Source organism: Neofelis nebulosa, chromosome 9 (assembly GCF_028018385.1).
Source record: "Neofelis nebulosa isolate mNeoNeb1 chromosome 9, mNeoNeb1.pri, whole genome shotgun sequence".
Lineage (NCBI taxonomy): Eukaryota > Metazoa > Chordata > Mammalia > Carnivora > Felidae > Neofelis > Neofelis nebulosa.
In genome coordinates, this window is record NC_080790.1 from 1,408,364 (window position 1) to 1,432,690 (window position 24,327).

General features: G+C 47.3%; 1 protein-coding gene across 22 annotated transcripts in view; it reads right to left on the reverse strand.

Moving 5' to 3' along the window:
- Window positions 1-24,327, reverse strand: part of MYT1L (myelin transcription factor 1 like) — a 430,813-nt gene that overhangs the window by 382,916 nt on the left and 23,570 nt on the right. For all 22 annotated transcript variants that reach the window (XR_009248132.1, XR_009248133.1, XM_058682400.1 and 19 more), the window contains exon 2: window positions 3,486-3,579. The gene's annotated coding sequence lies outside the window, so the exon portion shown is untranslated. The remainder of the gene's footprint in view (window positions 1-3,485; window positions 3,580-24,327) is intronic.

Below are 24,327 nucleotides of genomic sequence, written 5' to 3' on the forward strand. Positions count from 1 at the left end.
TTGTATACTAGACTCACACACCATGGCAAGGCTTTTCCTGTCACTATCACTAAGAGTTTGGGGCAGATGACTTTTTTGTTTCCTTTTTAATGAGATCTTTAGTAATCTGCATGAAGGTGGGGGGTGTCTCTGTCTTCATGGTCCTCAACTAGCCTATGTGGTCAAATTGAGGCCAAAATTCATGGCTTTATAGAAACTTAGCAGGCTGACTAGGTAACAAACAGTCCCATTCCCTTAGAAACGGTGAGTTATGTAACTTGCATACTTAGGAAACAATAACTACCATCAAATATTTGAAATACTGTCATATGAAATAGAAATTAGTCCTCAGCAACTAGAATGGTTCCTGACCATAGCATACTCTTACAATATACCCCTTGAATTGGATTTTGAGTTGAACTTATTCTATACGTTTCCGGAAGCTAAAGTTAAGAACAACAGGTACATAATATAAAATGGTAATTTCACTTTAAGAATATTATGAATAACACTCCAACTGTCGACACAACCCAACAATGGGATGGACTGCCTTGCTGAGTGGGAGGCTTTCCGTTCCCAGTAACGGTCAAGAAGGCAATAGAAAAGCTCCTTTTCAGGGGCTGGCAGGGTGGGGGCAGAGTGTTGGTATAGGACCCTCAACTGTGTAGTAGAATGAACGTCATACAGCTTTTCTCTAATGGTTGTGGATCTTGAAATACTCAGATTCAGACACTAAGAATAATCACGGTCACTGTGTTAAATGGCTAATAATGAGAATACATGTATATATTTTGAGATATATATATATATATATATATATATATATATATATATATATATATATAATTTTTAAGTTGATTTATTTTGAGAGAGCGTGCAAGTCGGGGAGAGGCAGAGAGAGAGGAAGAGACAGTATCCCAAGCAGACACCATACTGTCAGCACAGAGAGCCCAACGCAGGACTTGATCTCGTGCACCATGAGATCATGACCTGAGCCAAACCAGGAGTCAGTCACTTAACCAACTGAGCCACCCGGGTGCCCTGAGATTATTATTCTTTTAAATTTTTTAAAAATGTTTTAAATTATTTTTGAGGCAGAGAGAGACGGAGCACGAGCAAGGGGCAGAGAGACACACACAGAATCTGAAACAGGCTCCAGGCTCTGAGCCGTCAGCACAGAACCCAACATGGGGCTCAAAGTCACAAACTGTGAGATCATGACCCGAGCTGAAGTCAGAAGCTCAACGAACTGAGCCGCCCAGGTGCCCCCTGAGATTATTTTTTTAAGGCAAATTTGTTACCGTGCTTTTCGTACTATCACTGCACTCAATGTAAGTGTGCATTCCATTACCAAAAGCTGAACCTGTCGCAAGTGCGGGCTACTCCGTTGTTCACGTATCAGCTGTGTCCGGCGTTGTCTTGCTTTGTGCCTTACACACAGCAGTTCAGTGAACGAAAGAACAAAAGTGTAAGGTTTGGAACAGAGTTCTTGGGATTTGGAATACATGTTGAAATAAAATCTCATGCTATTAGATTACTTTTTCCTAGAAGTACGTGCAGTTGACGTAAAAGTTGCACATACAATGACAGACCATTCCAACATGGATGCTGAGCTATCTCGAGTCTCAGAGCATGTGCAGTCCCAGGACAAGACATCAGACTGGAGGAGAATTTTGAAAGCATTGTTCTCTCAAAAGCCTTCAAGTGTATATATCCTTTGACTACCTGTTGCCCTACGAATGTATGTTAAGGGGATAATTAACAACGTAAAAATTTTAGGTAAAAGATCAGTCATTAAAACTCCTATGAAGCAAAAAAAAAAAAAAAAGGCCAACTGATGAAATTATAATAGAGGATTAGTTAGATATATTTAGTGTAGCCGTAAAATGGAATACTATATGCTATGGAAAATGATGTTATAAAAATATATTTACCGATATAGAAAGATATGTATATGCATAAAACAAAAAGGAGTAAAGAACAAAATTACAGTATAATCCATCTTAATTTAAAATTGTATGTGCAAAGAAAACAGTTGCAAAAAATTTTGAGCCAACATGTTAAAGGCAGTTATCACTGAATTCTGGTATTTTCAGTGTTTTAAGTTTTTTATGAGATAGATACATATATGCGTATGTGTGTGTGTGTATATGAACACTGATTTCCTACATGGGCATACAGCAGTTGTGTAAAGAAAACTAAAATTAAAAAACTCCTTTAGCTTTGTGGCAGTTCAATACTAGTGGGAATGACAACATTGAAAACATAAGTTCCTGACCATGTTGTCACCAAAAAGTGAGGGAGAAGAGAGATGATGCCTTGAAAAGGTGTAATTTTGAACAATTAAAAATTAATGGTGTGGTAGATAGAGAATGTCAGGTCCAAACGACTGGCTCCTTTCTGAGTCTTAATGGGGATTAGATTTGTCTTATTTATGAGAGTTTCAATTTCTCAGTCCCACCCCCTCATCACTGGAAGAGAAAACAGAGTCCAGGAAAGTCGAGTGTGCGCTTCAAGGTCACAGGACGGGGACAGAACTCTCCCACGTGCTCTGGTCAAGGTTACGCTGCTCAGTAATAGAGTTGGGAATGAGCGAAATCATATCTCAGATATGTTTTACAAGAGTTACAAATGACTGTCCAGGACGTGCCACCATGGAAAAAAAGACACCTCGGGGTCAAAACGGGGCTGCAACCCTGAGTGTCACCTGGGCCAGCTGTCCCCCGCCTCATCCCCAGCACCATCATGTCTGCAAGGGCGTGATGATGTGCCCTTTTTAAGGCTACCGCGAGGATTGAAAAGGGGACGAGTCAGGAGTAAGACAACATGGCTGACAAAGCCTGCGATATGTGCTTCACGTTATTATCAACAACGTGCCTCTCCATGTGGAAATCAGCAGTAAAGAGGACTCTCTCAAAAGAATAACCCATTCTTTTTCAAAGTCGTCACTGTTACCCTCCACGCTCTGAGAGTGTCACACGCTGCCTCTGAGAGACAAAGGGAGTGCCAACACGTCCAGGCCATTCGCGGGCCGGTCGGCACTGCCCTTTCCACCAGCCAGTCTGCACAACTCCCTGAGACCCCAATTAAAGAATCTGGGCACAAGTCATGTGAAACTTATCAGGCACCATACACATATCACGAAGGAAAAATTTTTAAAAATTAAAAACATCATGTTGAAATATAAATACACCTTTTGGTTAATGCCCTCGTTTAATTCGGCTTGTTTCGGAAATACTTAGATTACCTACAAGCTCCCATCAGTGTAAAGACACAAGAAAAAGTGATAGTTGATGTACCAGTTTAACGTGCATATTTAATCAACTAGACAATAAAGTAAAATCGAGGCATCTCAATATCAGAACCAGCAAGAAATGCTGGTAGAAAAGAACCCTTTCTCAACTGGCCTAGTTCGACATCACGCACCAGCACATCCCAAATCCTTGCTTTCAGGTAACATTCCTTGCATGCCTAGCTAAAGTACACGGCCCATCGTATTAACATACCACAGTCTACGACTCTTCCAACGTCAGCATCGATGGCACAGACGTCCAGACGGCAGCTGCGTGCTCCTTGGCCTCAGCCTCTGCGTGAGCTTCTCTGCGCACAAGAGAGGACAGAAGAGGTGGTTAATGGAACTGAGATCACCCCCTTGAATTGATGGGACAGAGGGTGTCCCTACATGTCTGCCACTCCCCTTAATGCAAGGACGGCCATGCACGCAGGCCTCACACTCACGGCAGTGCGGCTTGGGCACAGTCCTGGGCCTACACAGCCCGACTGTACCCTTCAAAGGCGTAGTGCCTTTGAAATCGAAGTCTGCTCTTTAGTAACAATTAAAGGACAAGGTCAGGCGTGTGAAACTTGAGTCAGTCCTTAGGCCTCCGGCCTCTGTACAAAGACCACCAACAAAGGGAGAGGACTCAGAGATGAGCCCAGGTGCCCGGGACACCACTTGCCCATCAGGGAGTAATCACAGACATCCACAGAAGGTTCCAGACCGTGGGGTGTGCACGCCTGCTTGAAATATGGCAGCGGGTGGGATCAAATAAGAATCTCAGAATCAGGTTGCTTGCCTGAGGCCACATGAGGACTAATTCTACAATGGAAATAGGAGCTTTAAAAAAAAAAAAAACAGAATAAAGAAAGATGGGAAGAGGAAGGAAGGAAGTCTGATATTTCCCATTTTCTGGGTGTGCTCAGAGAAGTGGGGGCCTTGAAGGGAAAGAAAGGAATAGAGTTCCTTTGGAACATTAATTCAACTTTTTCTAACCACCAAGCATATTCATTCCAATTTTAGCAGCTCTGTGGGAGGAGATAAGAAGCATGACATTGTACGCGCTCAACTTTGCTTCTGTTCTGCGCCTCTACCTGGGACGCCCTCCCTGCGGGTCCCTACAGCCCTCCCGGAGCCACACTTTCCACTGGGGAAGTGAGGAGACTCCGAGCCTGCCTGCTCACAACGGCAACGACGGAAGTGGCCACTACCGACCATTGGCCTATGAGAGCCTCTCTGCGTTAGAGGCTGGGGGCCCACAGTCCCATTTTGCTCAGGGCAGGACGTACCATTCCCACTTGACGTTGGTTCAAGGTACCGTGTGGCGCTGGGACACACAGCTAGGACACAAGACCAGCTCTCTCTGACTTTAGCGTTCTTTCTACATCTCCGGGCTGCCCTCCACCGTCCCAGCCCCACGAAAACGTCATCCTGGGTTTTTTATTCTCTTGGAAGGAAGCATTTAGTCCTTTTGAACACAGCCTGGTTCACATGCAGAAACCTTCGCTTGTGTCTTCCAGGGCAGCACATTGTTATTAAATGTGGAGACCATTTTGGATCACCCCCCAGATCAAATGTAGCATGTGACCAATTTTAAGAGGGGTCATGAAGGTATCAAGTTTCTGCTGATTTCTAATAAATGGGAAAAATAAAACAAAGAACCCATTAGAAGCTATTTAAGAGAATTTCAGGCCTTGGAATCTGACTTTATTACCGAAAATGGCATTAAGTCTAGCTTCTACTTGGGTTAGAACATGCTTGCCTGTTGTGAGTCAGAAGTAAAAGTTCTGATGGCTCCAAGTGGCCCCATATGGTTCCCTGTACCAGCAGAGGGGAGGCCACCTGTGAATGACACTGACCCAGCCGACTGGGGAGGGTGGAGCCAGTACATGCCTGGGCCTTGTTCTGTCTCCTTCAGCTGAGCAGTTCTGTGCAGGGAAGGGGCAAGGGCTGCAGGCAATCCTGAGGGCAGGGAGGGAAGGGGGTGCGACAGGAGGACAGGTTTGTGTCAGAAACATCTTTGCTGAGGTCTATCTCCCAACCCACTCAGAAAGAGAAGTTCATGGCGAATGAATAGAATTAATGCTCATGTGATCAAGTAAGGTGTAGGTCTGTGTGTGTGTGTGCGTGTGTGTGCGTGTGTGTGCATGTGTGTGTGCACACAACACACTCATTTCACCTGAAATCACCATTGCTTTAATTTGTTTTTAGTCAATTATCTTTCTTTTTAAAAACTCAGTAGGTCTATAGAAGTTTACATGACTTTACGTTTATCAAAACAGGGTATCGGATTTTGAAATGTTGGAAAACATTGACTAGACTCCAACTTATTCAGTCCACGGTCTTTCGCATTTCTTCTTAAGGCCAGAATAGCCAGCATCCCGGCTCTAATGGTCTGTGCAGATACTCACAGCCACGTGAGTTAAAGAAGCATGAACAAGCATGGGTCAGCCCCAGCCTTTTTTTTAAGTCTATCTAAAAATATGAATAATCTAATTACTGTGGATGGAAAATGACAGCATTTCAAAAGCTTTGGGCGAGTTTCTCACTTGTAAAGTGCGAATAATGGATTAGAGAGTTTTTGACCTCTCTGATTAAGCTTTATTTACCAGTAAGTTAGGGAGATGGGTCTTCAAATTATGTGAATATTCTGGTTAATTAGTAAGTAAGAATGATTCCATGTTCTCTTTTACACACAAAATTGTACTTCTTTCCACATCAGAAGAGAAGTAGCAAGCCTTCCACAGAAATTACAACAGCAACGCAGCTAAAACTTCAACAGGGCAGGCTAACTAACTCCACAAGTCGGGGTCAGCTTTGGAACTTCACACACTGGAGAGTGACAGAGCCATCAGAACACAGAGCATTTACTTGTCCCTTCCCGTAGCCTTCCTGAAACAGACACCGGATTTATCGTTACCTGTGTCATCCATATTCTAGGATCTCTGCTATGGTTCCTTTTTGGGTAAAGGGAAGATATATTTACAAAGACCTGAAAACAGAGACTTGCCATGTGCTAATAATGACCATGCATTGGTTTACTTAATCCTCACGGCAAAGTAGGGGAATCACAAGACCGACTCTGCAGGTGACAAAAATGAGACACAGACAAGCTCAGTAACTGGCTTAAGATCACTTCATTCGTAAACAGTAGGACCGGATTTGAACCCTGACAATCTAATTCCTCAGCATGTGCCCCTGCACACCACACTAAGTCCTCAATAAAGTTCGAGTTCACTTTAAAAGCCATGAAATCATCATATACCTAACCATCATACACCTAGACTGAGCAGAATCTCAGGAAGAATTTAATAAGAGGTTTCTTACTATCTAGGTCACTTGCCCCTGTGCTGTCCACCGGCCACGTGGGCCACTGAGCACTTCAGCATGCCTACTTCAAGGTGACACGTGCTATGAATGTAACATACACTCCACAGGACGCTCTGAAGACAAGAATATAAATATTCCATGAATAAATACGTATTGCCTATTGATACAATAGTATTATAGGGTACATAATATATTATTAAAACTAACTTCATCTGTTTATTTTCGTTCGCTTTAATCTCTGTTGGAAAAGGCAGTCTTACGCTTGTAATTTTGTGACTTGCGCTATGGTCCCATTGGACAGTGCTGATCTGGAGTCTCACTTAAAGGGCTCGTTTGACCATGAGTTACATTTTGAGTGTTTATCAGAATAGAGCCAAATATAAAGGCTCAGAGTGGACCCATTCTCACCAGAGAAGAGTACAAAACACTCAAGTCTGCCCCAGGAGTGTTAGCTTTATGATCTTCTCGAAATGTGTAGCTTCTGAAGTTAAAGTTCGCAACACCCGGCTGATCAGATCAGGGAGATTGTGTGCCTCATGCTGGCAGACTGGGTGTGGCCTTTTTGTTGAGCAGCTGAAAGTTGGCTGCTTTATGCTGATTGTAAACACGAATTATTATGCATTATATAAACTGCTATGTGTTCACATCTTTCTCAGTCTCCTAGGACTTCCCTCCGTGGCAGTGCTGTCGTGGCCCATACTCTGGATTCTAAAACCGTGCTATTTGCTTATCATTGGCTTTTCAGGCCAGGGAAGTTAGCTCTAGGGAGCTAACTTCCATTCATACCTTATGGAAAAGCTGGGCTGTGAGAAGGGACCACAGAGAGCTTCAGATACATGAACATATGGCCACGGCCTATAGCAATGATAATAAAAACAATCCCAACAACCAGCTGACCACCGTGTTAACTTGGGCAGCCGTCCTCTTGTAAGACTGGGATAAGAGCTCTCGTGACATTGCCTAATGGTCTGCAGGGGAAATTTGGCTCTTGTTGGCCTGCCAATGGAGTAAAAGCAGACTAAATGGAGTGGAGCAGAAAATCCTCTCTAAACGGGGTGAGCACATGACTGATATTTTAAAGAATTTGGCATCTGACAAATAATGGGACTTTCTTAGTATTGTCTGAGGAGACGAAAAAATGAGATTTAGATGTAGATCCCAATTAATCGCCTACAGAGTCAGCAGTCCCCAAACCCCAGTCTCACCTGCGTCACGGCGTAAACATAGCTGCACGAACCCACCACTGACAGGGTCCCCGGAGGTGGGTCCCGGGAGGTGCGGTGGGGGAGGAGAGAGTGTGGGGGGGGGGGCGGGGAAAGGAAATTTGCTCCCTGGGGAAGACTTCCCCAAGTCAGGTGTGGGATCCCCAGGGGGAGGCAGGGTATTTATGTTCTGACACTGGCTTGTCAACTCACCATCACAACAACACGCGAGAGCGTGTGATGTCAGCCACACCCTCGAGAACCGCCGTACACGGGCAAAGCAGGGCCCTGCTCACCCGGGTCCCTTTCCTGGACTCATTTACCTTCTCAGCCAAACCAGAACCTTCAAAAACTGCTCTTCAAACCACATCCTCTCTGAGCGCCCCCAGGTCACATCTGACCACTGATTGAACAAATATTCGTGTGTGCCCGGGAGGCAAGCAGGGGCAGATTTGAGCTGGGAGATCCGAAGCCCCAGCTTGTGCATCATCCACTTTCATTTTCTAGAAAGGGGGTTTTCATTAATGAAAGTTTAAAAGCCATTGGACTAGCCGATCTCTAAGGCCTTCTTCTGCTGGAAGGCGAGGGTGTTGTTAGGTTCTTTATGACACCTGGCATGAAACCAGAATACTTGTACTGATTTGGCTTGTGATTAGGAACCTACATCTCCAGGAGATACAACATTGATGTGGGCATAAAGAAAGCAATGAAGAAAGGGAATCATTCAAGCTTAATTACTTACACTATGTACATACCAATTGGGAGGCTATTTAAGGAACTGCAGCCTGAAACGTCAAAATTCTATTAGGCGTCCACACGCCCCTCCACGCAACGGGCTGTATCTTCCCCGAGTTCATCGTCCGACAGAGAAGAAAACAGCATAGTCCTCAGCCCAGGGTGCATATTGGAATCACCTGGGGAGCTTTTACAACACACTGACATCCACCTGGAGAGACTGCGATTTAATTGGTCTGAGGTGGAGCCCAGGCATCAGTATTTTTCACAAAGCTCCCCAGGTGATCCTAATGTGAAGTCAAGGTTGAGAGAAAGTGGCTCCGAAGAAAGGCTGGAAACCCGTCCAAAGAGTCCCGTGTTTGAAGCAGTGTCCTGCTTCTCGCCACTGCCGGGAACCTCGCCTTTCGGCTGCCTCCTCCATTAGGGAGCACAGAGAAGGCGAGACAACATGCCTGCCCCACTCACCTTCTAGGGCTCTTACAAAAATCACTCTGGAAATATAAGGGACAGCTGGTAACAAAAACCACGGCTGTAAAATATTACTACGTTTAAGGAAGCCTCAGAGAAGTAAAACTCAAAACCATGCACGAGGCACAGAAGCAGCATGAGAACAGCCAAAAAATGAGAGGAAAAGGGCCATATTCCCAGGTTTTCGCCACAAAGCTGTGCTATGGCTTATCTATCTCTTGACTACGAAACCAGTGATTTGTGATTTGAGCTTAAATCCTTTTATGATATCAGATGAAAGTGTCCAGACATAGGGCGAGGAGATCTATGATTTTACATGTTGGAGCTGAAACCAGAAGTCCCCTAAGCCTGTGATTTAGAAAATCTAGTCCAGGAGGCATTTACTGCCTGGAAAGAGCTGAAGCAGGCCACTCTGGGGCAGGAGACGCAGGACACTGAGCCCAGAGGAAGACACCGGGTCCTGGTCCTAAACAAGCCTACCTTACAGACAGGAAGGCAACAGGCGAAGGCAGGCGCTCGCTCTTGGAGAGGGAACAAAGCCGTCCATTCAGATGGAGACGAGGAGGCTCAGAGCCTCTGCAGGTCCACACTCTCTGTGAGGTTTCTGGAAAGCTCACTGTGATGTGGCAGGTGGCTAGGTGCTCTCTGTTCTGACCCAGGGGTCACCCTCACACCAGAGGACTCTGCAGGTTTGGGACCCAGGTTTGGGAAGGACTTTAATATTGTCATGGTGCTTTTAACCATTTTCAGGGGTGCCTGGGTGGCTCAGTCAGTTAAGCGTCTGACTTTGGCTTAGGTCATGATCTCACAGTTCATGGGTTCGAGCCCCGCGTGGGACTGTGTGCTCACAGCTCGGGGCCTGGAACCTGCTTCCGATTCTGTGTCTTTCTCTCCGCCCCTCCCCCACTTGCACATGCTCTCTCTGCAAAAATAAATAAACATTACAAAAAAAAAAAAAGCACGATTCTCAAACTGTCAGAGGAAAATGTGTGGAGGGGTGGCTTCTGTACCAGGGCCGACCCAGTGCCACGAGTGCACGGAAGTGGTGCCTGGGGCTCCTCCCTCGTTGCCCAGGCTGCAGCTGAGGGGGTCTCTGCTCCCCCACTGATGTGGAGCTGGAGGAAACCACTGGGTCCAGAGTGGGCAGCAGACCGGCGCCCCCAGGGCCTGTGAAGGCGCCGCCGTGTCAGACGCGGGACTCGGGCGAAGGCGGGCACGGGCTCTGGGGGCCGCACGTCTGGTGGCCATAGTGAATGCCACACGGGCTTTCAGCACCCTGGATGCTGCCACGTCGTCTGGGTGCGTGGCTCTCCTCTGGTGGGGGCCCCTGAGACACACTGGGCTAAGCAGTCCCACTCCCAAATGGCTTACGTCAAAATGACTCTGAAATTCGAGAAAAAGTTACAAACCGCACAAGAGCCCGAGGCCCGGCTATCTAAGGAATTTCTGGGGGAACTCCCCCGTTGAATTTTTTGGGCTGTCTCTAATTTCTTGTGCATGTCTGCATGCACACGGCCCTCACCACCGTGACTCGCCGTCTGGGAGAGGGCACGGAAGATCCCGAGGTGGCCAGGCTGGGGGTGGGCAGGCTGGGTCCCCCGCCGCCCGGGCCCTCGACGGCCCTGGCCAGACAGGTGGACGTGCACCACTGACAGGGACCCAGCTTCGGGTCAGCCCTGTGCTCAAGTCATGCGAAGAACACAGTTTGTATCTGTGATCAGAACAGGCCTCAAGGCAGGTCCGCGTTCGCTCATCACACACAGGAAAGTCTGCTGTCAGCGAATCAGATGTACTGATAATATCTGACCGACTCTTCTCTGCAATGAATCCTTGTCCCTGCATCCTCAAGCACGTACACCAGACAATGAAGAACTCTGGGGGCAGGGCTCACAGAGCAAGGATGAGGGACAAGGTGAGAAAGTTGGCGAAGCTCAAGTCCCTCTCTCACAGGTGCCCCTTCCGCTGGCAAACCTGACTCACAAGGAAAATATCAGGTGGCTGAGATGCAGGACAGAGGGAGTGGAGGTCCAGGTTCAAGGCCAGCTGAGGCCTCGGGTGGCGAGGGAGTGGAGGGCCCCGGCCCTGCAGACAGAGCCCTTGTCACAGAGAGTGGACGCCAAGGCACGTCACCCTTTACCCAGGACAGGGGGGTTTGCCTCCCCTGGTCCGAGGGCGGGGGCGGGGGTGGATAGGGACAAGGACGCCACCAAGGAGTTGGAGAGGAGTGCCCCTATGTGCTTGGTGCCGCCTGTCGGGTGCCCTGCAGGAGCAGGGGAGCTGAAACTTCCGGAGCATCGTCCCCAGCGTCCAGGCATCACAGAAATGGGGAGAGGTTGTTCCCTTCAGGGCGTGGTGATAGCTGGAGACTGTGCTCATCAGGACAGGCAGAGCCAGAGGGACGGTCCCGGGCCTCCAGGGGGTGGGCCAGCCTGGGGGCAGGACATGGACACCGGCCCTCCTCCTGGCTTATCTGGAGCCACACAGATGGTTTTACAAATGCAAAAAGGGAAAATGTGGGACGGTGTCTGTGTTAGGACCTCAGGCTTCTGCACTCTGGGCTGCAAAACCTCAAGGTGCCCTTCTCCAGGCGGGCTGTCCAAGGGCGCGGGGGTACAGGAGGGCACGTGGGGGAGGAGGTGGTCAGCACTGGGGGCTGCCACGTCCTGTGGGCACTAGATGGGCTTAAGGAAGTGGTGAAATGTGTGCATCTATGAGTTGGACAAGCGTCTGCCTGCAATCATCTGTCTTCGCTGCTCACTGTCAAACACTAAATTAGCATGAAACTTCAGGCCGTGAGGTGACAAGACGGAAAGACGAGCTTGGTCACAGATGATGGTGACAGCTGACAGGCAGTTTCCAGGCCACCTGCCCATGCTCAGAACGCACTGTGTCATCAGAGGGGAGCCCCCAAAAACAAGCCCCTGAGACACTCCCAGGCGCTGTCGGGACACAGGAAAACCCGGTTGTCCTGACAGCACATTTGGGAGGGTCTCTTTTTAGGAAGAGGGTGGAAGGCGGTCAGTACCGCACGCCTGTGGGAGCACTGCGTCGCCTCAAACCAGCTGGAGTTCCCCCACCCCCCGGGCTTTGTGCAGTGGTGCTGAGGCCCAGCAGCCGTAGCAAAGCCAAGAGGGGACACCGATGAGTGATGAAGCTTGTACCTCCATTTACCATGCATGGGGAGAGAGGAAAGGGGACAGCCAGGCTTTGGGGAGGAATTGTCTCCACTGTACCAACGTGACCAAATCGTTCCAAGTATGCTCCACTTGGTAACTTCTTTCTGCTAGGGAGGCCGAGGATATCCGAACCCCATGTAAATATGAGTCATTACTAACCCTTTATTGCTCAAGGATAACTGGAAGCTCATTTTATCATTTGCCTTGCAGACCAAATCCATTATTAATCATTTTTGAGAATAGTAATGTGGGCACCATACCCTGCCGGGCATTATAAGATCAGTATCTCTCTAGATCTACACCTGTATCTGTTTCTAGACTCCATAGACAGTCCCAGCCTGCAGGTGTGTAACGTTCCAGGTACAGAAGCAACCAGTGGGCAACATCAGGTAAGTGTTCTTCAAAACGATACGCTTCTCTTGGGCCGTGACCTCCCCACCGTGGTGGGGATTCAGACCCCGGATCAGCAGATGAATACATGCCAGGGAGGTTTTAGAGGGAACTCCTGACACGTGCCCCTCTGTATGAAGTCTGTGATTCATCTTTCTCTATCAGATTCTCTCTGACACTGTAAGCACTGAGGTCCTGGAGTAGGTGTACGAACTCAGAAAGGAGGAAGCAGGGACTAGACAAGCGTCAGGAGCAGTGCCCTGAAGCTGAGTATGATCCGGGCAAAAAGATAAGAGGAGGACATTCCAGACAGGGGGGGATTGGAGCCACGGTGCACTGGGGGCCAGTAGGGTGGCAATCAGCCCAGACACAACGTGTGGCCTGGAAACCGTATTGTCTGTCGTGCAACATCCATTTGGTGAGTTATGTACAGCAAGACTGAAAACATCAGATAGTTTCTTCTTCCGTCCAGCCATGGGAAGAGGCTGACCCAGAATACAGTTGCTTCAGCTTAGGAGAGAGGGGCAATCAGCCAGACGGGGGTGTCGCCAGGGAGAGGGAGACAGAGGGAGCTTCTGCCCTTAGAGCTTCTCTCTAGACAGAGGGGGCTTCTGCCCTTAAAACCATTTCATTTCAAGACGGAGGAGGGGGACAACCCAGATACAGAGAATCAAGAAATTCAAGAACAGACTTATACTTAAAAACTGATCGTAGGGGAAAAGAGAGAGAGACAAACCAAGAAACAGACTCTTAACTATAGACAGCAATCTGATGGTCACCAGAGGGGAAGTGGGTGAAACAGGTGACCGGAATGAAGGACGAACTTGTGAGGAGCACGGGGTGATGCATGGAGTGTGGAATCACCATACTGCCCACCTGAAACTAATATCACATGTACGTTGACTAACTGGAATTTAAATAAAAACTAAATGGAATTAAAAAATAATAATAAAAAAATAAAAACTTGCCATCGCTCTCTTGAAACAAAAGCGGTTTACAAGCAAAGAGGTGACAGTGCCTTTTGGAACCAATGGGAGAAAAACATCTCTCAGGAAAACAGACCAGTGCTCTGAGAAAGATTGCTTGTCCTATTTGATAAACGGTTCCTCTTCCCACTTAGATGATTTTTTTTTTATCTTAAGAGAAAGGGTGTGATTCATGAAAAATATTTCTGTTTTGAAGGGCTTTTCCCTTTTATTTAAGAAATTAAAAATTTAAAACGCTTTGTGATCAATGTTGGGATGCTCTTTTGGGTATGGATGGTGTATAATTTCCTTCTTCATGCTGATATTTCAGCCATGACACAGACATTTTCTTTATTCTAGAAATGCTGTCTCACTACTGTCATTAACTCCAGGAGACAAGGGAGGGGGAGTGGGAGCGAGACAGAGGCCAGTAGGACCCATCAATGATAAGACAAGGAGATCGGTGGGGGCAACGTGGGGGACAGAAGCTCCATGCTGTTGCCATGCGCGCACCATCTCCCCCGTGCCCAAGGGTGCAGCTGGGTGCTTCTCCTGTATGGAAGGAAGCCCGTGGCCCGCCTCAGCCTTAAGAAACCCACATTCAGTGGCACGAGAAACAAGCTTTATCTTTTCCTGGGCACATCGCTAAACAGTTTGAGCATCACCCCCGGGCAGTGCTTGTAACCCCACCCCGGGGCCCCAGGCTCCCCAGACCATGATAATCGGTCCTCACGCAAAGGACAACAGCTCACCGTGCTCCAGCAGGGCTGGCAGCAGCCCCAGGGAGCCATGGCCCTTTTGCCACATTTGCTGCCACCAATCTGGAGGACATTGTAGAGCCAGCTGGGGCTACCTGCAGCGTGGATGCTTTTAGGGCGGGCCAGTAACAAGGCAAATTCAGGTTCCCTGCGATTTTGGCGAAGCACGGTATGCACAACCTTTCTTCAGGCACGCCAATTCTGTGGGTTTTCTCTGCTTCTCTGCTTCCTGAAGGCATCTCGGCAGAGCCGCAAAAGCCTCAGTGTCCTAGAAATGCCTCTGAGTCATTTTTCCTGCTAGGCTTAAGTCAGAAGCATCTTGAAATTTGTATTTGAACAGTGCTAACAATAGGGCAACACAACCAGGGCACCTTGTTCAGGACAGAAGTTGAGGTGGGTGGGACACCTGGACAACAGGCGTAAGCCAGGACCGTCCATGGCATAGGGTAGAATCTGCCTGCCCGGTATCGGTGAAAAAGGTCCTCACCAGGTGCATGCTCTTCTGCAGATGGGTCAGGACATTCCTATTAATTCTTCCCCAGAGACAAGTTTTAAAATTCATAACATTCAGATACTTCACATCTCTCCACTTGCCCTCCCACCACGCCAGCAGCCGTATGCGTGGCTCAGGATATGCTCAAAGGCACTAACTCCAGGGAGGGCTTCGGGAATTTCTCAGGGAAAAACAAGTGCATCCTTTTATACAGAATGAAATATTGTCCTCCTCCTCCTCCCTATTACCATCTGAGCACTTTCCCGGAGAGGGAGGAAGGCCAGAAAAATAAAGTAAATGCACTTAGGAGCCATTTAAGGTAAGCAAACCAAGCCCTAGATTTCAGCAAGGCACATCTACCCTGAGAAGCCACCACCAAGACCGGTGTCATCAAGACTTTTCCCTAGTTTTCCTCTGGGAGTCTTGGTGTCAGGGTCTGACATCTAAGTCTTTAACCCATTTTGAGTTCACTTTGTGTATGCTGCAAAATTAAGGGTGCGGTTTCATTCTTCTGCTTGTGGGTGTCCAGTTTTCCCACCACTATTTCTGGGAGGGACTCTCTTGTGCCCATCAGGTATGCCTATCACCCTTGTTTCCTGTGCTTTCTATTCTGTCCCCCTGGTCCACGCACCTGTCTATGTGCCAGCGCTCTGCTGTGTTAATTCCTGTGCCTTTGAAATGATACTTTGAAATGAGCAAGTGTGATGCCTCACACGTTGCTCTCGCTCAGGGTTGCTTTGTCTACCTGGGACTTTTTTTTTTTTAACATTTATTTATTTTTGAGACAGAGAGAGACAGAGCATGAATGGGGGAGGGGCAGAGAGAGAGGGAGACACAGAATCCGAAGCAGGCTCCAGGCTCTGAGCCATCAGCCCAGAGCCTGACGCGGGGCTCGAACTCACGGACCGCGATATGGTGACCTAAGCTGAAGTCGGACGCTCAACTGACTGAGCCACCCAGGCGCCCCTACCTGGGGCTTTTTGGTTCCATGGGAATTCTAGGATTGTTTTTCCTATTTCTGTAAAAAACGCCATTAGGATTTTGATAGAGATTGTATTGAATCTTTCGATCACTTTGTGTAGTATTGACATTTTAACAATATGAAGCAACAGAAGCAAAAATAGGACAGAGGAGTTACATCAAACTTAAGAATTCTGCACAGCAAGTAAGACAATCGGTGAAAAGACAAAATATAGGATGGGAGAGAATGTGTGCGAATCATACATCTGATAGGGGCTACTATCCAAAATATACAAAGAAGTCCTACAACTCAGTCGTAAGCAAAACAAAACAAAATAACTCGTTAGAAACGGGCAAAGGACTTGAAGAGTCACTTCTCCAAAGACCTCCAGATGGTCAACAGACACAAGAAGATGCTCACCATCGCTCATCGTCAGGGAAAGGCAAATCAAAACCACAACGAGATACCACCTCACACCTGTCCGAACAGCTAAAATCAACAACACAAGAAACAACAGGTGTTGGCGAGGACGTGGAGGAAGGAGACCCTCATGCGCTGTTGGTGGGAATGCAAACTGGTGCGGCCACTGTGGAAAGCAGTATGGAGGTTCCTTAAGAAATTAAAAAATAGAATTACTATATGATCCAGCAAACCTACCTCTAGGCATTTATCCAAAAGAATCCAAATCAGAATCTCAAAGAGATACTCACACTCCCACGTTCATAGCAACATTATTCACAATAGCCAAGGTACAGAAACAATATAAATGTCTTGGGTGGGTGAATGGATAATGATATATATATATATATATATATATATATATATGCAATAGAATAGTATTAGCCTTACGAAGAATATCATTCTGCCATTTGAGACGACATGCATGGACCTGGGGGACACTATGCCCAGTGAAATAAGCCAGACGTGGAAAGACAAATACTGCATGATTCCACTCGTAGGAGACGTCTAAAATAGTCCAACTCTTAGCAACAGAGTAGAGTGGCGGTTGCCAAGGGTGGGGAGGGACAAACTCGAGTTGCCTCTCCATGGGCACCAAGCCTCCGTTAGGCAGGATGAGGAAGTTCTCCAGCCCTGTGGACAGTATCGTTTCCTCAGTCAACCACACGAGGCTATGCGCTTAAAAATTTGCCAAGAGGATAATGTCATGTTAAGTGTTCTCACCATACACAAACATCAAACAAACAGGGGCGCCTGGGTGGTTCAGTCAGTTGAGTGTCTGATGCTTGATCTCGGCTTAGGTCATGATCTCACGGCTCATGGGATGAAGCCCCGCATCAGGCTCTGCGCTGACAGCATGGAGCCTGCTTGGGATTCTCTCTCTCTCCCCTCTCTCTGCCCTCCCCTGTTAATGCTCTGTCTCTCTCTCTCTCTTTGTCTTTCTCTCTCTCAGAATAAATAAATAAACTTTAAACAAACAGAAAAACCTATGCTAGCCCCCTCTCCCTGCCAGTGAAAAAGACAGTACACATGTCCACGTACTTCCTTCCTTCCCACTTTCCCTTAGCTTCGGGTCAACGTCCACACCACCTGACAAACATTCTGAGTGAGGATCTGAGAAGAAAGCGAGGGTAGTTCTGATCAACTCTGGACGGAGACGAAGGGCCGCGAATATCCGTAAAATATCCCAAGCATGTTTGGTCTCCCAAGTGTCCTAGAGATTAGTAAACCTGGGCTGTGGCAACCAGATTGGTCTTTGGTCAAGCCCAGCTTTTAATTCTGGGCTAAACTATAAATGGACACACTCAACATCCAAGCCAACTGACATACACATATTTTTGGTAACGATCATGTGCCTCGTGATGGCCGAGTGCAGTGGGACAGGCTAGCACAATTCAAGAGATAAGATCTCTTCTTGAAGAGACAAGAGGGAAGTCCAAACAGCAAAATCTATGTGGTAAACAATTAGATGTGACATCATTCAACAAAGCTTAACTATAAACGTTTCTTATGGGACAGGACTTGCAGGGAAATCTTCAGGAAGGAGCTATGTTTCAATTTAAAGAATGCCTTTGCAGTAATAATTTGCTCGTCGCAACTAGGACACTGACCTCAACAGTATAAAGTTCTGTAAACACTCATTCAATAAAGGCTTTTCTTGAAGAATAAAAGAGCCAAAATTATTAATGTGATAAATACTCCTCTGTGTTTTGAAAATAAATCCCTGCTATGGATGTTGAAACTCTTAGTTGTTGGAGGGGGCAAGATAAGGTGATGTGCATGTGGGGACTCTGGTCACCACAAGTGTCGCTCTAAAAGTATGGCCAGCGGTGCACGGGAAGCAAGTCCTACCTGGCATGCGGGGCACCTGCCCTGGGAGGCCCCTTGAGCTGTGCCCGGGCAGCGCTCTGGCCGCGAGAACTCTGCTTATGACCGTTTGTTCAGAAAGCAGAAAGCACTGGGATCCTCTTCAGGGATGGGACCCAGAGCATCTTGCCGAGGCCCAGGAGCCACGGGCTTGTGGAAATCCTGGCCTCACCTCTCAGTGCGTCTCTTCCCACGTGTCACCCAGAGGGACACCCTGCCGGGGCGAGAGGAGACCTCAGTCCACCCGTTTGGGGCGCCAGCCAGGAGCCAGTATGCGCTGGTCGTGGGAGAGGAGGCTGCGTGTGTGACCTGAAAGCGAGTGCCCACGGATCAGCTCAAGATTCCAGGGGACAGAGCGTGGGGAAGGAAGGGGAGCTCTGGGGTCAGCCTTGAAGAGGGAGGTTTGTCCCCTCGCTGAGACACCGCTATGGGGGACCGCGATGCTGTCCCCCGCGCCCGCAGGGCTCGCCAAGCAGAGAAGCTACAGCTAGATTCCCTTCTTTGAGATGAAAGCGTAATTATCAATGAAACTGGGAACTTCAAACATCCAAATAGTTAATCATGTGTTTTTCTGTAGCTCTGCTTAGTGTTCACTCATCTACCCCTTCAGAACTGCCAGTGAGAGTCCCGTAGACACAGACTAAGAGAGAGCCACTCAGGACGCCTTTAAACCCACCCCATCTCAGCCTTTGCCCACGCTGTCGCTGCCTGCCCCTTGTTGGATTCCTAAATCATATTTTGGCTCGAGATGATTTTCTACCGGCTTGCTGATGTATTATATCCTTTTAATTAACTTTAAAGCAAAGGAAAAAAAATCAATACCGTTTGGTATGTCAATGACTTTGGAGTGATTCCCAAGCTGTTTAACCTGGCCTGAAGTCAGTTTATTATTTTGAAACACTAGAATGGCCAGTATGGCCTCGCGTCCGAGAACAGTGTGAAATAAACTCAGAAGTTCGCACCGTCTTAGGAAAACGTTCTTTGTGTCCAGCGACTACTTGTCAGTTACTGGGAGTCGAGTCGGTGTGGTATGCCTCAAACAGTCACATAAATACAAAATACACAGCGTTATTTGTTCACGTGTGACCACAGGTATTTATAACGTCTGGTTGCCTCTGGGATTCCTATTATTTATTAGAGAATGTTTGACACGACCCTGTAGTCTAAAGACCCCAAGTTCTGTTTCCGGAGGAGTCACCAAAGCAGGGCTGTGTTATTTCTTTTAAAATATATATATTTTTTCTTTTTTTTAATGTTTATTTATTTTGAAGAGAGAGAGACAGAGCATCAGTCATGGAGGGGCAGAGAGAGAGGGAGACACAGAATCCGAACAAAGCAGGCTCCAGTCTCTGAGCTGTCAGCACAGAGCCTGTCTCGGGGCTCGAACCCACAAACTGCGAGATAATGACCTGAGCCAAAGTTGTAAACTTACCCAACTGAGCCATCCAGTGCCCGAGGGCTGTGTTATTTCTAACGGCCGGTGCCCAGGCCTGTGTCGACATCGTTCGGTAGAACGGGCGGGCTGTGCACAGACCAGCCTGTCAGGGGCCGATGCAACAGGCTGGGGGGCCACCAGCGAGGGGCATGCCGTTTCCCAGTGCTCCAGAGTCGAATTCTCCCCGTGGGGACAATGCACCAGGAGTGAGGCACATCTTTCCAAATAACCACACAGCGGGGTTTTTTTTTGGTTTTCTGAGTAAGGATCTAACTTAAAAGAACTCTGTCAGCCATGCACATTCTGCGGTGTTTAACTTCTGGCGGAGGGAGCAGTGGGCTGGGACTTCTCACCGCATGCAGGTGCTCTGCGAAGACACAGGAAGTGACTTCCTACCCGCTGGATCTTGCACACAGAGTAGCCCAGAGCGGACACCCACCCCGGACTCCGGTGGGAGTCGGGGCGAGGACCCACCAGTCTCCCTCCTGTCTCCCCGTCATGTGGACTCTCGCTCGCTGTCCTGGGGCAGCCCCTGGGCACAGCGGCAGACCCTCCAGGAACCCAGTCCTCTCTTCTAACCTGCGTCAAAGCGACACACACCCTGTGCTGACACTGGTCACCAGTGGAGCACACCTTGTCCCTGGCTCGCCCTTCCCGCCTCTCTCCTGCCTCTGTGCCCGCTGCACCCCCCTGCCTCTTCCCTCCTGCTCCCTCTCTGCCCACTGATGCCTCTGTCTTCCCTCCTCCCCCGCCTTACCTTCTGTCCCCAGAAGGACATTTTACGTGAAACAGACTTGGAGACAATGCCTTTGGAACTGTAGGATGTCCTATCTCACACCCGTGGGTGGACACACTTGTTATTTCATTGTTTCATGTGGCAAGTATTCAACCTGCATTTTTGAGCCCTGCTCTGTGCTAGGCACTGCCCTCAGAACTTGGTTACAGCAGAGAATAATACAACCAAAAGGAAAGAATTGGTGAAGACAGCTGTTCTAATTTTTTCTTTAATTAAAAAGTTTGATATGGACATATGATGTAGATTCCCCACTGTGCCCAAATATTTAGTTCATGTGAATGCGACCAAACAAAAGATTTTAGACATATAATTATGCACCAGGCACTGAACCACATTCTGTTGATATGAAAATAAAGAAGAAAATGGTTTGATGTATTATAACGGGGTCAGACTCACAAACAGGCCTCTATCCACTCCAAAGTTTATATCCATACAGTTCATACTGGTTCCATCAATTACCTTTAAAGTATATTAACATAAGCACATTTCATAACTGCTACAGAAAGTGCACACTCAAAAGTAGGGAAAATTTTTAAAAAATTAAAAAGAAATAGGGAGAAAGAAACTGATAGACCATTATGTTCACAAGTACGGAGTGTGGCAAGGTTGTGACTTCTGCGAAGAGGTGTGCAGCCAGACTCGAGGTCGGAAATGTAGCAGACTGCCCCAACGGCTGACTAATGAACGTGCTGGGCAGTAGGGGTTGGCTGGATTTCTAGAACGTATGTACAAGTTGATAAAGGAACAGAAATGGTCTTGGATTTTCCCTTCGGGTGAGTTTGCTCATCTGCACAGGTGAGCTTGGAAATGAGGGCACCTTTCCTCTGAAATGGTGAGGAGGGGGACGGCTGTGTTCCTATTCCTGCCAGACGTGCAGACAAACTTGACTGAGCCCTCAGAAAGCAGGGGCTGCGCCCACCACGAACCTGCCGCTGATTCTGCTCACGGGAGTCCCTCCCGTCCCTAGAAAGGCAGATAGCTCTCTGTGCTCAAATGGTGGGATTGAACAGAAACTAGAAACCTGATCAAGCACTTGTAACTCTTAAAGAATTTAAATGGGCTCTTTTCTCCCATCTAAAACTTTGCTAAAACCAAAATGGTCAATTAGATTACAGATATGCTAATACACAGTAATTATTTGCTGTATGAATAAAGTCCTTGAGAGACGGGCCAGTTGACAGTTTGGGAAGAGGAAGATTTTGTTTCAGCACGAAAGCAGCCCTGACTTTGGGGCTGTTCATGAATCTGGTCACTCACCAGCAGCACGGGGCCCCTCTTGAATAAGTATGAACCTTTATTTTTACTATTCAGTGAATTATTCAATTTACATTTACTCAGCATCTAAATGTACCTTTATTTTTTATTATTCAGTGAACTATTCAATTTACATTTACCCAGCATCTACTGTTTGCCAGAGAGTGAGAAATTAGGACCCACACTTAATTCTAGGTTAAAATGGTTTGAAAAAAAAAAAAAAGGAAGAGAAAAAAAGAACAGTCATCCATCACGATAGTAACAGTTTGTGAAATCGCTTTCACGGTCCTCATCTTACTCCCTCCCTCTGATCCCTTATGAACACAATGCCTTCCGCCAGGCTTGTTTTAGAGGTGGAGATTTCGTTCCAGATGTTAGGTGATCTGTCAGAAACGTGCACAGCTGACACTAGAATGGCCACGGTCTGAGCATGTGGTTTGCACTTCTGGGGAAAGGTGGCACTTCTGCGTTCTTCCACTAGGGGCACCCTTTCTGCACACGCACTGCAGGGAGAGCAAAGGCCACCAGGCTCAGTACCCACCTGGAGCTCGGTCAACTGGTACCAACTGGCTTGTGTTTACAAAAAGTGTGCTCAAGAACAATGTAGTCAGAACTTAAAAGCCAGAGGTTACTGTTCCTTAAGGGCTTTCACCACCCTTCAGTTAGAGTGGGTTCGGATGAAGCGCCCCGCCCCACCCCTGCGCTGTAGGCACACTTGGCCTGTGGGTTTATTTCAGCAGAAGGAATGTGCTTGGGCAGTGTGTAGACCATGCTGGGGGAGTTCTCACCGGCCACGTATGAGAGGCACACGTGTGCTGCAAGAGTCCATGTTGAGAGCAATGTATTTGCCCCCAGGAGCCAAGAGAGGACTTTAAAAAACAAACACAACACCCCAAGACCAGCTTGTCCGAAACTGACCACAGTGCAGGCTGTGTATGTAATAAAATTTCATTGCCAATGAAAATAACATTTGTCACTTGACTTCTCAGGAGAGCAAGGTATGAAACAAGATATCCCCTCAAGAATCCTCCTTGTGTCCTGTTGCCCACAAGGAAAACACGTCCCAGTGAACCACCTCGGAGCGTCCCAGCTCATATACAGTTGCCTGGCTATAGATAGTCATCAAAAATCCGGGTTTCCTTTCTTTTATATTTCTCATTTGCGGTGTCTCTTGATGACTCTTTTGTCCAAGAACAATAATTTGACTTGAGATTATGCAGAAGCAGGAAACAAAGACACCTAAAGCTAAACTAAGATGTCTTAGCCACACTGGATTTAACAAAATATTAACACTGTGTATTATTTATATACCAAATCAGACTAAGAGTTGAGCAAGTTGTCTACTGAACACCTCTTCTGTGTAAGACACTGGAAAATCCATATGGTGGGAATTAATCCACTTTTAAGGCATCAAACATGTTCTCAAAGAAATACAATCTAGTTTTGGGTAGGAAATGAATACATTCATTAACAAGTAGCCTGGAGGGGCTCCTGGTGGCCTAGTTGGTTGAGTGTCCGACTTCGGCTCAGGTCACGATCCCGCGGTTTGTGAGTTCAAGCCTCACATCAGGCTCTGTGCTGATGGCTCAGAGCCTGGAGCCTGCTTCCGATTCTGTTTCTCTCTCTCTCTCTCTCTCTCTCTCTGCCCCTCCCCCATCCATACTCTGTCTCTCTTTCTCAAAAAATAAATAAACATTAAAAAATTAAAAAAAACAGGAAGTACCCTGCAAAGTTGGGTGACCGGAACACTGGTTTGGGGTGGGACAGATGCAGCAGCCACACAGGTGGGAGGGAGGTGGGTCTCTAGCAGAGAGTGTGGGTTGCTGGGGAGTGACCCCCCGGAGCAGGGAGGAGGAAGGCGACCGTCCAAAGTCCACACCCGTTGTCTTTTCTGGGCTCTGTGCTAAAGACCTTCCTCACCCTCTTCACTTGTATTTAATAATAACCACTAGATTACTTTTCTTTTTTCTGTTTAATCTGTTAATCCTTTTGGCTCACTCCTGGTGAAGGAGTTTCAGGGAGCAAGTTACTCCTTTGTACCTGTATCACCAGGAACCTAAGCAGCTCGGCAGAATTTATTCTGTGACTCGTGGGGTTTACCTTGCTTTGGAGATGAAGTGAAATTGATTATGAAGGGTGCAAATCTACATCACAAAGCCTTGCATGATCTACAAAAGTGTCACCATGTAGGCAGAGCCCAGACAGTAAATAGAAAGCATATTGCAAGTTCCAGTGAAAAATTACAGGCAGACTATGTAGAGAACATGTGACAATGCACACTTGACCTTATGGGACACGGGTTCTCTCCATCCCAATGGTGACATGCTAAAATGGATCTCTTAAACCAAACTTTGGTTCAAAATACACAGGTATAAAGCACAATATCTAAGTATCTATTTTCCCAAATAACTTTAATCCAGCATAGCCATTTTATTTATTTATTTATTTATTTATTTATTTATTTATTTATTTATTTTAATGTTTATTTATTTTTGAGAGAGCAAGAGAGAGAGAGAGACAAAGCACAAACAGGGGAGGGGCAGAGAGAGAGGGAGACACAGAATTCAAAGCCGGTTCCAGGCTCCGAGCTGTCAGCACAGAGCCCGACATGGGGCTTGAACCCACCAACCATGAGATCATGACCTGAGCTAAAGTTGGACGCTCAACCAACGGAGCCACCCAGGTATCTCAGCATAGCTATACTATTTAAATTGCTAGAATAATTTTTAGTTTTTGAAATTATCATAAAACGTGGAGGATTCTGCATTGTCCAGGAGATTGCC